The following is a 12,177-nucleotide window of genomic DNA, read 5'->3' as shown; positions in this document are numbered from 1 at the left end:
GAAGAGGCTGAATCGGGGTTAGATCACTCCCGCTGTTATTTATGCCTTTCAATTTGAGATCCCACTATTTATACTGGGCTACTTCAGCCCACCCCCACCCCCCCCAGCTCTCGCTGTCTCCAGCAATTACTGCCTCTTTCCCAGACGCAGGCAGACGCCGAAGAGTGTTTCCCCCCTCCTCGGGCCAGCAATTTGCTTGTTTTACGTTTCATCACGCGTTGGCGTCCGCTGCACCTTGATTTCGGGAACCAAAGAGCAGAAAGAGGCGGAGGGAGAAAGCCAACGAGCCCCTCCCTCCCAGCCCCCCCCCCAAACAGATACCTCGTGGCCGGTGTGCTTTGCCAAGGTTTGCAGGAACTCAACCGATGAGGGGAGTGTGTGTGGGACAAAAGTCGAAGAAGACTTTACTGCCAGCTCGCGAGTGCGTGTGGACTTATAGGAGGCGGACAAGCGGGCCGGGGAGGAGAAGCCAGAGAGAAATAAGCCGATGGTTCAATCCAAAGGTAAATCCGGTCCAGCTGGAGAGCTCAGTATTTTTTTTTGTAAGTGTTGGATTTTTCTTGATTTTTGTCGCCCTTGTCTTCTCCCCCTTCCCTTCCCTAAATTCTCAATTTGGGGCAGTTTCGCTGAGGGCCCCCGCAGACTTTCGGTGGCGAGACCATTCAGTGCAAGGAGGATGAGCGAGGAGTCGAGAGACTGCACAGCGTTTGCTTCTCTTTCCGCTCTGTTACAAGTTAGGCCAGGACACACACACACACACACACAGAGAGAGAGAGAGAGAGAGAGAGAGAGAGAGAGAGAGAGAGAGAGAGAGAGAGAGAGAGAGAGAGAGAGAGAGAGAGAGAGAGAGAGAGAGAGAGAGAGAGAGAGAGAGAGAGAGAGAGAGAGACAGAGACAGAGAGCCCTCAAGTATCAAAAGGGAGGGGGCGGGATCCAAGAGAAAAAGAGCCCACCAGCTTGCCTTCTCACCTGATACGGAACGCAGGCAATGCAACCCTGCGTTCCGTAACCGCCTGAAGATGGGCGAGTTGCTGGAGGAAAAAATGCTTCCGGGGGCTGCGGGTTTCACCAAGCGAAGGCCTGCTCCAGAAAACCTAACGGCCCCTTGCGGGTCTTGCATCGCAACCCCGTGCCCCAAAGCCAATACCGCTGAGATCCGGGAAACTTTTAGGGAAAAGCGGATCTCAGAAGGCAACCTGCATTTTCGGGGCCCCGCAAGGCTTTCCCTTGAGCTTTCTTATTGCGGCCCCTCAATCTGCCAGAGCAACACCCGAGGCGATTAAATCGATCCCCCCTTTGTAGATCGAAGCGGTGTCTACAGATCGCCCCAGGGAAGGAGGGAGATTCGTCTAAGCGGGGGTGAGAGGTTTGCCCAGACCGAAGGCAGCAAAGCTTCGCGCTGGCTGGCGGTTCTCCTTGCCTGACTGCCCCCCTTTCCCTCCGGTTAAGGCTGAGTTCACACCAGCGCTTGTGCTTAAAAGTGAACTCCCTTCCAATCAAGGGGTGGCCGTAGGGTTCAGGGGCTGGCAGAACGTTCCTACAGACTCCCCCAGTCTCACTCTGAGACCGCATCAGAGCAGACCCGGTGTCAGCGGAGTTTGAAAGACAATGCTCCGATTTTGCGTTCCGCTGTCCCCCTTCAAGGGTTACTCCAGCCCCTGGGGAAAAGCGCCTCTTCGGGGTTTTTGTCTGGAAGGTCGCGTTCTCGCTTCCCTCTTGTTTCTCTCTGTGCATGCGCTCTCGAAGTGCCCCGACTTAAATCCACACACACAAACACACACAATTTTGCTCCCGAGTTCAGTGAATCTTTTGAGTGCTGTAAATCACTCTGCAAAACTAAGTATACCCATTCTGTGCACTTTTGGAAGTGACTGTCCTTTAGTGTAGAGGGCTAAGGAAGAGCACCTTCCCCTCCCTTTTCTTTCCTGTTCTCCCCCTTTTCTCTGAAGGCCTTTTTTTAATTAATCCGCTGATACCCACAACAGCAGCAGTCTTGGCATTTCCACCAAGGGAGAAGAGAGGAGAGAGAAAAAGAAGAGGAAACAATAAAAGCGCTTTTTAAAAGTAGATCCATTCCGGCGTGAATTTTAAAAAATTATCTGGAGGAACTAGGGTTGGCCGTTTGATCTCGGTACAGCCGGCGGATCTCCGGACGTTTCCGAGGGGGCCTCGCCTTCTTCAGGAGTACAAGGAGGGTTCAGTCAGTGAAGACCGCCAATCTAGGACAGCGCCAATCGAGCGCCAATAAACCAAGCGGCTTGGAAAGCCTAAAGGCAGCACCGGATGAGAGAGCGCTTCTAAAGCAGACATTTCGGAGAAGTCACCGGGCCTATGTGAGGCCTGTTGTCTGATCAGATCTGGCTTTTTTCCTCACCACCTCACTTTACCACCACCACCCTTCTCAATAGTCTAGTGACTTCCTTTGTATCTCTTGGAGGAAACTCGGGGCAGATTGTGATTATCTCACTTTAGGCCGCGCAACAACTCTGTCGGATTGGTCAGAAACAGAGAGATCGACCCGCAGGGTTTGCTTGGATACAAGAGGAAGGAATTAATCGCATCTCAGGTTTCACACAGTTCCAGCACCTGAGACAGGGAAGTTCAAATTTAGGCAGAATAAAAGCAACCCCGCCAGTGAATTAAGACCTCTAGGCAAGTATTCTTAAGTAAACCACCTGAGCAGCCACTAAAAAAGCCAGAGGTGATCAGAAATGTAGATTGCCCTTGGACCTGGCCCGTGGTTCTTTGGGGATAGCAGTGATTTCAGAAAGCGAGCATCAAACAGAGAAGCCATTTTCTGGCCCCAAATGTTATGCAGTCAATCTTGGCTTGTTTTCTGGGTACTTGTTTGAGGAACAATTCCTAGGATATTTTTTCTGTTTTCTTTCTTGCACGGCTGCTTCTCATCTTTGCTATATATTTTTGTTTTGTCTCTACAGACACCACCAGAAGGAATCTGAAATCCTCAATCCGGCGATGGGTTAGACCACAACTTCCATCATCCCTATCCCGCTATTTGGCTCCGAGTGACCGTCCAACCCAGCTGAACAGCACCAAATTGGGATATGCTGGACCTCAATGAGGTATTAGCCTTCTCACCAATAGGGGGGAGAGTTTCTTCCTCCTACCTTTCCGCACACCCTCCTAAATCATCTTTCCCGCCACTCGCATTCTTGCAAGTGCAGTTGCGATCTCTTCCCGACCCTATCAAATACTAAAACCCTGCACCCAAGGAACAAAGTCAAGTGCTTATTCGCTTCCAACCTTGGGTCTTGGCAAGGTATGCAGATGTGATCTCCTGTCGCCTGGATTTCTTTCCCTCTGTACTCCAGGCGTGTTTGAAAAGTTTAAACAGCCTTGGCAATCTTCTGTCGAAGTCTATTTCAAACGAATCGGGGGGACAATTTCCCGACTAAATTCCAAATTAATGAATTCTCCATGTTAAACCGAATCAATTACATGAAAAGGACAAACCCCATGCTAACATTAGTACAGAGTGTATATTTTATATTTCTTGCTAAAACTCTGCTACGATGTTTAATCGTTTTCCTAACCATCCAGATAGATCCTATTTGTTTACTTGTTTAACCATTTACTTAGGGTCATCAGAAAAGGGGGAAGGGCTAGCGTCAAAGAAATGTGCTCCAAGATGTACCTGAAAATGTCCCTTCATTCCTTCTCAGCAATAATGTCTGTGTCCCCACCAATTGCCCTGCCCGCCCACCCGATTGGACAAGACGCTTTAACCTCGGATTCCGTGCAGACGTGGATGCTTAGAAAAAGACCACACACTGTATGCTTGACAGGGGCCATTTCTTCTTGGTAGATGGGAGTTGTTTAAACTCTTTTTTGAGAGAGAAAGAGAAAGGGAGGGGGAGGGAGTGTGTGTGTGTGTGTGTGTGAGAGAGAGAGAGAGAGAGAGAGAGAGAGAGGGAGGGAGGGAGGGAGGGAGGGAGGGAGGGAGAGGGAGAGAGAGAGAGAGAGAGAGAGAGAGAGAGAGAGAGAGAGAGAGAGAGAGAGAGAGAGAGAGAGAGAGAGAGCAGATTGTGTTTTGGACATTTGGACATTTTCGGATCCTGGGGAGCAGAGGGATTCTGCCATTCCCAATTATGCAGCAATCTCAAAGCGGGGCTGCAACCATGAAGCCAAACCACTGTCATATTTTTGCTCCTGACGTTTTTACGATATCCCATGTCAAAGACAGGTTCGCCTATATTCAACACAAATGCGAATTCGTTCGGAGCAGTTGACGAATTAAGCTAAGGTAGAGCGAGAAAGAAGGGGGCACAAAAGAAAAGTTTTTTTAAAATGCCCAAACTTTTGCTTTTCAAGAGGACCGGTTTGGAAACTGTGATCTTAATCGCCAAGTAGGAGGAGCGGACTTTCTCCGCGTCTCCTATTTCGCGTGGTCCAGACTGGATGAAATCCCTGAATCCACCTTTGGGGTCCCTTTGCTTTGCCTAGGCTATATCCCTGGGAGTGGGGACGGGAGCTTTTCCTACTCAAGAAGGAAAAGGAATAGCTGTTCGGCAGGCGCTCTTTTCCCGCGATCCGTCCTTGGAGAACCATTACCTCTTATGGGGGCGTCCCGGTAGACTCAGATCTGGAAACAGGTCAACTTAACGAGTTTGCTAACCAGTCGGTGCGGGGGGGAGGTTGGAGGGGCGTAGGTTAAATCCTGATTTTGTCTATTTCCCTCTGAAATCGAATCAACCGGTTCTCGGAGAAACGCGATCCTCCACCTGCCTTGTTCCGCTACGACGGTTTGAAACAATCTCTGCTTGCCTTCCTGATGGATTTAAAGATGGATTCTCCCTCCCACTATTATTCTTAATCTCTATTTTTGAAAAAGCATCAACGGGGCGATAACAAAATATGAATTCCTAACATTTTAACGAATCCCTGATGCTTTGTGAAGAAGAATGGGGCCCTCAATAGGCAGGCACACACTGAGGCATCTGCACAGAAGCTGCTCCTTGCTGCAGCTGTCCTGCTTTCCTGGTGGCTTCTCTGCCCCTAGATGGCGACCTCTTCCTTTGTAGGGTTTCTCGGGTGAGGAAGGACTTGACCTTGGCTCGGCACCTCGGATCTCTGGCCTGTTTCCCCTCGCCTCCAAAAGGCCCTAGTCCTTAGCCCAAAAAAAGCCGGTTCAATCCGCACCTCGGCGTCCCTGAGTCTTTACGAGAAGTTCTGCAGTTTGGGAGACGCGGGGGAGGGATGCCCAAATGTGCATCACCCGGCCGAATGGCCAGATCTCAGGGAGCTCTCAGGGATTTGCCTGGAATTTTTTCCCAGAGAGCGCTGCTATTCCCGCAAGTCCATTCGCCTTCCCTATAGGCTCTTTCCCGGACGTTGCTCGGGCGATGTTCTCCTTGATTAGGCTTCCGAAAGGATTGCCACGCAACGGCCGGACCGGACTGGTAGGCCAATTCTGCCCTAGCCCAATCCCGGGCTAATACAGGGAAGCGGTGGTGAGTGGGTGGAGCGCTGAGAGATGGTGTTTTTACATTCTTCCCGAGGCTTCCGCCGCCTGGCTGGGCAATTCAAAAAGTGAGAGCACTTTCCCTGAATGGGTTACTCGGCCCGCTGTGGATCCCGCCTGACTCTTTTTGGCTTACACACACTAACACACCCGGGTCTTGGTCTTTCTCAAAAAATCATCTTCAACTCTCCCAAAGCCAGCTTGTCTCTCCAGTGACACACACACACACACACACACCATTTCCAAAACACATCAGTCTCGGGACAATATGTTTTATAATCTGAACGCTGGGTGTGTTAACTACGATAGCCTTCCGTTTCCTCCGCTAAGTTCTCATTGCTCCCCCCTTTCCCCCCTTTTTTTTCTAGGCCGGTTAAATATTTATAAGGATCGAATCGATCAAGAGGAGTTTTTTTTTCTTAGCACATTTTATACGAGAGGGTTTTTTAAAAAAATAGAAAGTGAGACTCTATTGTGCGTTTTATTGATTTGGGCTTGGGCCACGTCTCTCGTGAAGGAGCTAATAGATTTTAATTCAAATAGGTGTCCTCAATCCTGATTATGAATGGATTGGATTGATCCACCCGGCCACATTGCCCATCCATAAAATGTAATAAAAAGGTGTGATTACAGGGAGCGAAATGTGTCTTCCTCGTCCTGTGGTTCCTCTCCTCTCAATCTCCCCACAACCCAAATTAAACCATTTCTCTGGTCGGGTGGTCACCACAGGAGGGAAATGCAGTGGGAGGAACCAAGGCGAAGGGGGGGGGGCTCTGGAGCCGGCAGAGAAGGCCTGGAACTCAGTCTCCCCCTGAAAGGGAGCTAATTTGCCCTTGCGCATTTTTCTACCCTCAGAATCACACTTGATTCTGGTTGACTTGTCGTTTTTCTCTTTCTTTTTGGAACATTCTCCTCTTATCTTCTTTCTTTTAGGAGATAACCAGATGTCCCCGCGTTGCTTTTAAGACAGTTGAGGCCTTGTGAGATATCTACTGCGACTTTTTTTCTTTTTTGTAGGGAGAACCTAAGTACACGAGAAGGATTTATCCGGAAGCTTCGAGGATCACACGGACCTGAGTGCAACATGTCCTGTTGGCAAATATTAGCCTGCACGGTGCGATCCAAGCAAAGTGAATGGTTTGGATTTATTTTGAAGTGTCTTCGGTGCTTGCCTCTGAAATTCTACACTTTTCTTCCACGAAAATGTAGGAGCATAGGAGGAAACCGGGACGGGAATCATTTCACTCAGGACTACCAGAGTTAGTTTTGGCTGGCACCGAAAACACTGATCATCATAAACAATCAATTCATGTATTTTTCCAAGGTAGTTTGTTTGTTTGTTTGGCATATGGCGAAAATTTTAACAAAACATATCACAATTACATTCCCAATGATCAAATATGAAACTATTTACTCTATTTATAAATTCAAAGGTACACTATTTATATAGCCAATTCATGATGGAGTTGCATACAGAAAGTCTCCAGGGTTCCTCTGGTATGTGCTGAGAGGTTTGCACTGTCTGTTTTGGAGCACCACTGCTGCAGTCCAAAGAGGAGAGTTTTTCCCATTTATGAATTAGCACACCTGCCGTGTTGAGTCCTAATCCTATTGAGGATTGAAATTAGATTGCCAGTCTAGTTTTAGCAGCTAAATTGATTCTTTTGTTTTGGCTGTAAAGTGGGGGATGATGTGTCACTCTGAAGAATGCAATAGAGGAGCAATAGAGGACCATTCTTGTGCCCAGACTTGAAGCAGATTGAAGTTGTTATCCTTAAGTTTCTAGCTGTCCTAATAGATGGATGTCTGGAGCGAAGCCCGTTGTTCATAGCATCAGTGGTATGATGCCCGTTGTTCATAGCATCAGGTGAATGTTACTAATTATTTTCTTATACTCTCACAGTAAAGCATTTTTCCTTCATAGACATGGTGAAGGAATATGGCTCAAAACTGGTAATCAGAAAGTGGAGATAGTCCTTATTGTGCCGCATGGTATGATTCAGCTGTGTGTTGATTGCTGATGTCTGGTGGGCTTCTCGTGATGAGAGCCTAGAGCATGTCTGGGATGAGTCGCCCAGAGCTGACTCCAAAACCCCCTTTTATTGTGTTTGGGATAAAATGGGTGGTTACAGAAGGTAAGAAGGGGGCAGGTACATATTAACATATAGGTACGTGACAGTAAGCACACTTTACAAGCCTTGTAAATGGGAGGAGTGGGGGGAGTTTGCAAGAGGGGGTGATTGCTCTTTGTTCCTTCTTCCATCCTTCTTCCATCCTTCTTCCATCCACGTGGTACAGCTGCATGGCAGCCTACACATGGACTGCAAGGGCATTATTCCCACAGTTGATCAGTCTGGTATGGCTACTATTTATCCAGACTGAGGAACAGTATTCTGCTGTAGAAAAGATGTGGCCAAGAGTTGAAGATCACTAGGTGGAAGCTGAGGAACTCCAGGCAGAACCACACAGTGTTTTCAAGATGTTATTCCCTGGTCACAGTCTGTTTAAGATAGTAGTTAATGTAGCTGATTATTTGAGGAGCCTTGTATGGAACCTCCTTCATTTGCAATGGCACCTCATTTTAATTAGATTGTGAAAATCTAATTTAATTTAGAAGGCAGTCAATTCAAAGTTCTGCTGGGGACCTCTATCAGTTTGTGAGTATCCACATGCCCATTTTGTAATTATATGACAGTACACCCACAAAGTAGCTTAATTTTATTCCTTTGCTTTCTTATGAGCAGAACCACTCTGTGCTCAGTTCCATAGCATGAACTGGGTCCAGCCCTGAGAACCTCACAACAACAAAGAAGATTACTTAAAGTAACTGCAGTAGCCTTTCTTTGGCCATAAAATTACCTCTTCACATACATTTATGAGAGGAGGAGTTTTCCCATGTAGAAAGCATGTGGACATCCTTGTAATTGTAACCCATACCCCTCTCTCAGTTTAGAATGTGTAGCAAACCTGAAAGGCCACATTATGCCTATCATTATCAAACCAAGAAGTTTTCCCCTGGAACCGAAAGTTTTAGTGTTCTTGATACCAAAAAGCTGAAACCAGATATTCCAGCTGATCTTGACAAATTTGGTTGGTCAGAGTTACCTATACTCTCCCTAGGAGAAAGGTACTCTCTTGGCAGGATAGTCATTTTTTGTCTGGAAGATCTGATCTCCCAGCAGCTTTGGGGAAGTGGATTCTCTTTTCCAGATATTTAAGTCAAAGTAAAATGGGTGACTTTCTCTATCCCCACTAAAATAGAAATCTGCCATGGGCCATGGGGGTGGGGGAGAACCTGCACTGCCTTGTGTCATTTTCTATATGTGTGGATGGCAGAAAGGAAAATTCATCAATGGGAGAAGGAAAAAATATTGCTTGTCTTTTCATAGATTTCCAATGTTCAGAGGAATTTTCTGCAGGGAGAGAAAGAAAGGAACAAGAAAGAAAGAAAGATCTTACAACCAGCCTCCATAAAGTATTTCACCACTGAGGATGCCATTACAAGTAACTGTTATTTCCTCACTATTTTCAGAAAAGGTTACAAAGGTGATTCCTAGAAATATTGTACACTGGAAATCTCTCTGGGATTGCACACCATTTGATAATCACTTCCATACATTAATACTTTATTTACTTCATTTTGCATGCCTTCACATGCACTTACATTTGAAATCAAACTCTTTATTATTAAGTCCACCTTACTCTCTCCTTCACGGCTGTAGAATTGATGCTATAAAAGTTGATCTGTATTTGTTTTTTATACCACTAAGGGTACACAAACAAGCATGACACATTTTTAGAAAGGATGGACAGATTATGTCACTGCAACTGGGAAGAGATGGTGCTAATCTGAACTGTTTCTGAAGAGGCCATTAGAGTTACCAGGGAATAACTTCCTTTTGCTCCTTGCTCACCCACTTTCTCATTTGTCCAATACAGCTGGGAAGCATAAGAACTGATAAGTAATCAACTACTTGTTTGTAGGACCATTAACATGATATCATGCTACATTATAGGACTGAAATCATTATGTGGTGGAGGGCAGTGATGGTAGAGATATCTTTTCATTCCTCACTTTAGTAGTGGAGGTGGAGATTTTAGCACCCATAATCAATGCATGCAATTTTTATACAAATTATGTAAGGTTTGTTTAGTTAATAGCAGTATGAATCTCAGATGTCAGGGTTCACCAGAAAATCAAAAACCCAAACCAGTCACATTTATGTTGTGTGGATGTGGAGACAAAAATCATGGCTATGCTGCCCTCTCAGAAAGTTTTATACAGCAGTCAGTCTAATGAATTTAGTAGCGCTTACTCTCAGGCAAGTGTGTCAATCTTGAAAGGAGAAGATCCTGATGGACCAAGCTTAGAGTTTAGAAGCTAAGCAGGCTTAGACCTAATTAGTCCTTGGATGGGAGATCATTAGGAAACCCCAGACTGTGAGTTAATCTGAGAGCTCCCAAAACTTCCTGAAAGAACTCGAGGAAAAACCGCTTAATTACTGTTGGCAAGAAAACTGCGCAAAAATACCTGCGCAGGAGTCCAGCTCTTCGGTAGTTAATCTTTTGGGTTTAAGCATTTACAGTATAGAATTTAGCCAAAGGCTGACTCAAGACGTCCCTAAAAACTAATGCTTTGGGTTTTATTGAGGCATTTAGGATCGCCGCTAAGCGCTGATCGTCCCACACGATCAGTGGACGCGCTCGTTCTCCTTCCCTGCTCAGCCCGCCGGCACCACCTGCTTCTCCCGGAGTTCACTTTTGAGTTTGCTCCAACTTAACTGGTCTCATCTCTCGCCCGCGATGGGGGGAAAGGCTACCCGGCGGCGACGTCCCAGCCGCGATAGCCCGGGTGCTCATCCGCCCAGCCTTCGGTAAGGAGCCTACTCTTGAACGCCAGCCCCTGGCCTCGCTACTTCTCTTGGGGTAGGGGCTCAGCGGGAAGAAGTCCGGCGCCTGGCACGGCAGGTCTACCTCGGCCCCGGAGGACCGGCAGCGGCCGGGGAAGGGAAGAAGGCGGGGCCGGGCGAGAAGGCAGAGGGGCTCGGTCCATCTGCTTTCGATCTCCCTCGGCTGGCGCAGTCAATGCCGGTGGCAGCGGGAGAGCTCGCTTGGCCTCCGGCCGATCTAATTGAGACGCCGGGATCCAGCTGCAGCCACTGGCCGGCCGGAGCTCGGGCGCCGCTCCTTTCCTCCCCCTCTTTGGGGGCTTCTGGCTTCAGGCGAAGCTCAGGGCGAAAAGAAACAGACGGCCGCTTGGCTCAGTTCACGCGTCCGTCGCCCCCTGCAGCCTCCTTTGCCCGGCCGGGGGAGACGCTCTTCTAGCGAGGAGGCTCGGGTGAGTTTGCTAAAGCGGGGAGGCTGGCTGGCTCCTTCTCCCCTAGGCGCTGGCGCGGTTCTCGGGTTCTCCGGCCGCTTTCTGCGGTTGAGCGAAGGAGAGAAGCAGGTCCTGCCGAAAATGATCTCGCGTTGCGCTCGGCCCCAGATTCAGACGCCAGCCTCTGAGCACTTCGGGATGTCTTGCTCTAGCCATCAAGGAAATCTCCGTCTCCTAGAACACAACGCCCACTGAAATATTTAATAAAAGTGATTAAGTGATTTTGCCAGGACTATTCAGACCTGGCTTTCGAGGTTTCTTGGAAACCAAAGTAAAAAAGATATCCCAGACAGCAAATCTTTTAAGCCTTACTTGAGCTCTCTTAACTCAACTCTTCTGCCACAGGCAAATTGACATACTATCATTATTAGTATTAGAATTTATTTCATGCTAAAGCCGTGATTATTACTTCCACTTCGCACCTTTCTTCTAAAGAGCCAAAGACATTGCACATTCTCCGTCTCCTTCCTCCGATAATTTTTCTGATGCCCAGTCAAGTGGGATAACTAGGAGCTGGGTTTCCTTCAGCCAGTAAACCACAAACCAGCAGCACTTTAGCTTAATATGTGCTAATCAGAAAACTTGATGAAGCAAACCATTTTTCATTTAACTGTGGGTAAGCCCCAAGGTATCCAAGGCAGCAATTGTCTAGAGCCACTTCATAATCAATTAATTGCTCTTATGTTTTGCTCTCTCCCCCAAGATTTCAGAACAGGGATTTTCTGTTTTTTTATATAACCCTTAGAACAACATAAGGAAAAGACTTAGCGAGAAATAATTGGTCTCAAATCGGCAAATAGGTTCTCTGGCTGACAGGGAATTCCAATCCTTATCACCAGTTCTAATGCCTTATAACATTCTAACTGCAGATGGGTGACCTCTTGCCTTGCAGATGTTTTGGACTATAACTCTCTAGTCCCTTTCCATTGGTTAATTGGGATTCAAAAATTCTGAAGAGTGCTCATTTGTCTGCCACTTGCTTTAATCACACTGACATGACAAACATTTATGTGGCAAACCTGTAGATTCCCTATATCATTCATAACTACAACTTCCAGAAGACTGTATTAGCCATGATGACCAGAGTGGCTAGTTCTGAAACATACAGAGGAGTGCATCCTATAAATAGACTTTCAGTTCACAGAAATGGCAATGTTAAAATCTTTAAGATGCTTTAAAATTCTGATTACACACAGCCATTGTATTCCACCCAGTTTCCTGCTCACCTGATGAATCCTCATTAAGAGTTTCCCCTATTCTCCTTCCAATGGCAGGAAGAACAGATTAATTAACAGAGATTGAAAGGCAGCCTTTTCTT

General features: G+C 47.0%; 1 long non-coding RNA gene across 1 annotated transcript; it reads left to right on the top strand.

Moving 5' to 3' along the window:
* The first annotated feature begins 369 nt into the window (after positions 1 to 369).
* LOC107287640 lies at positions 370 to 6,801 on the top strand. The gene is made up of 3 exons (XR_001548877.1): positions 370 to 503; positions 2,940 to 3,083; positions 6,500 to 6,801. It is a non-coding gene; the product is annotated as an uncharacterized LOC107287640 (long non-coding RNA).
* Positions 6,802 to 12,177: the final 5,376 nt, after the last annotated feature.

Source organism: Protobothrops mucrosquamatus, unplaced genomic scaffold, assembly GCF_001527695.2.
Source record: "Protobothrops mucrosquamatus isolate PMUCROS unplaced genomic scaffold, P.Mucros_1.0 scaffold407, whole genome shotgun sequence".
In the NCBI taxonomy this organism is placed as follows: Eukaryota; Metazoa; Chordata; class Lepidosauria; order Squamata; family Viperidae; genus Protobothrops; species Protobothrops mucrosquamatus.
Note: the sequence above shows the minus strand (reverse complement) of the source record. Positions and strands in the feature narration are given on the sequence as shown.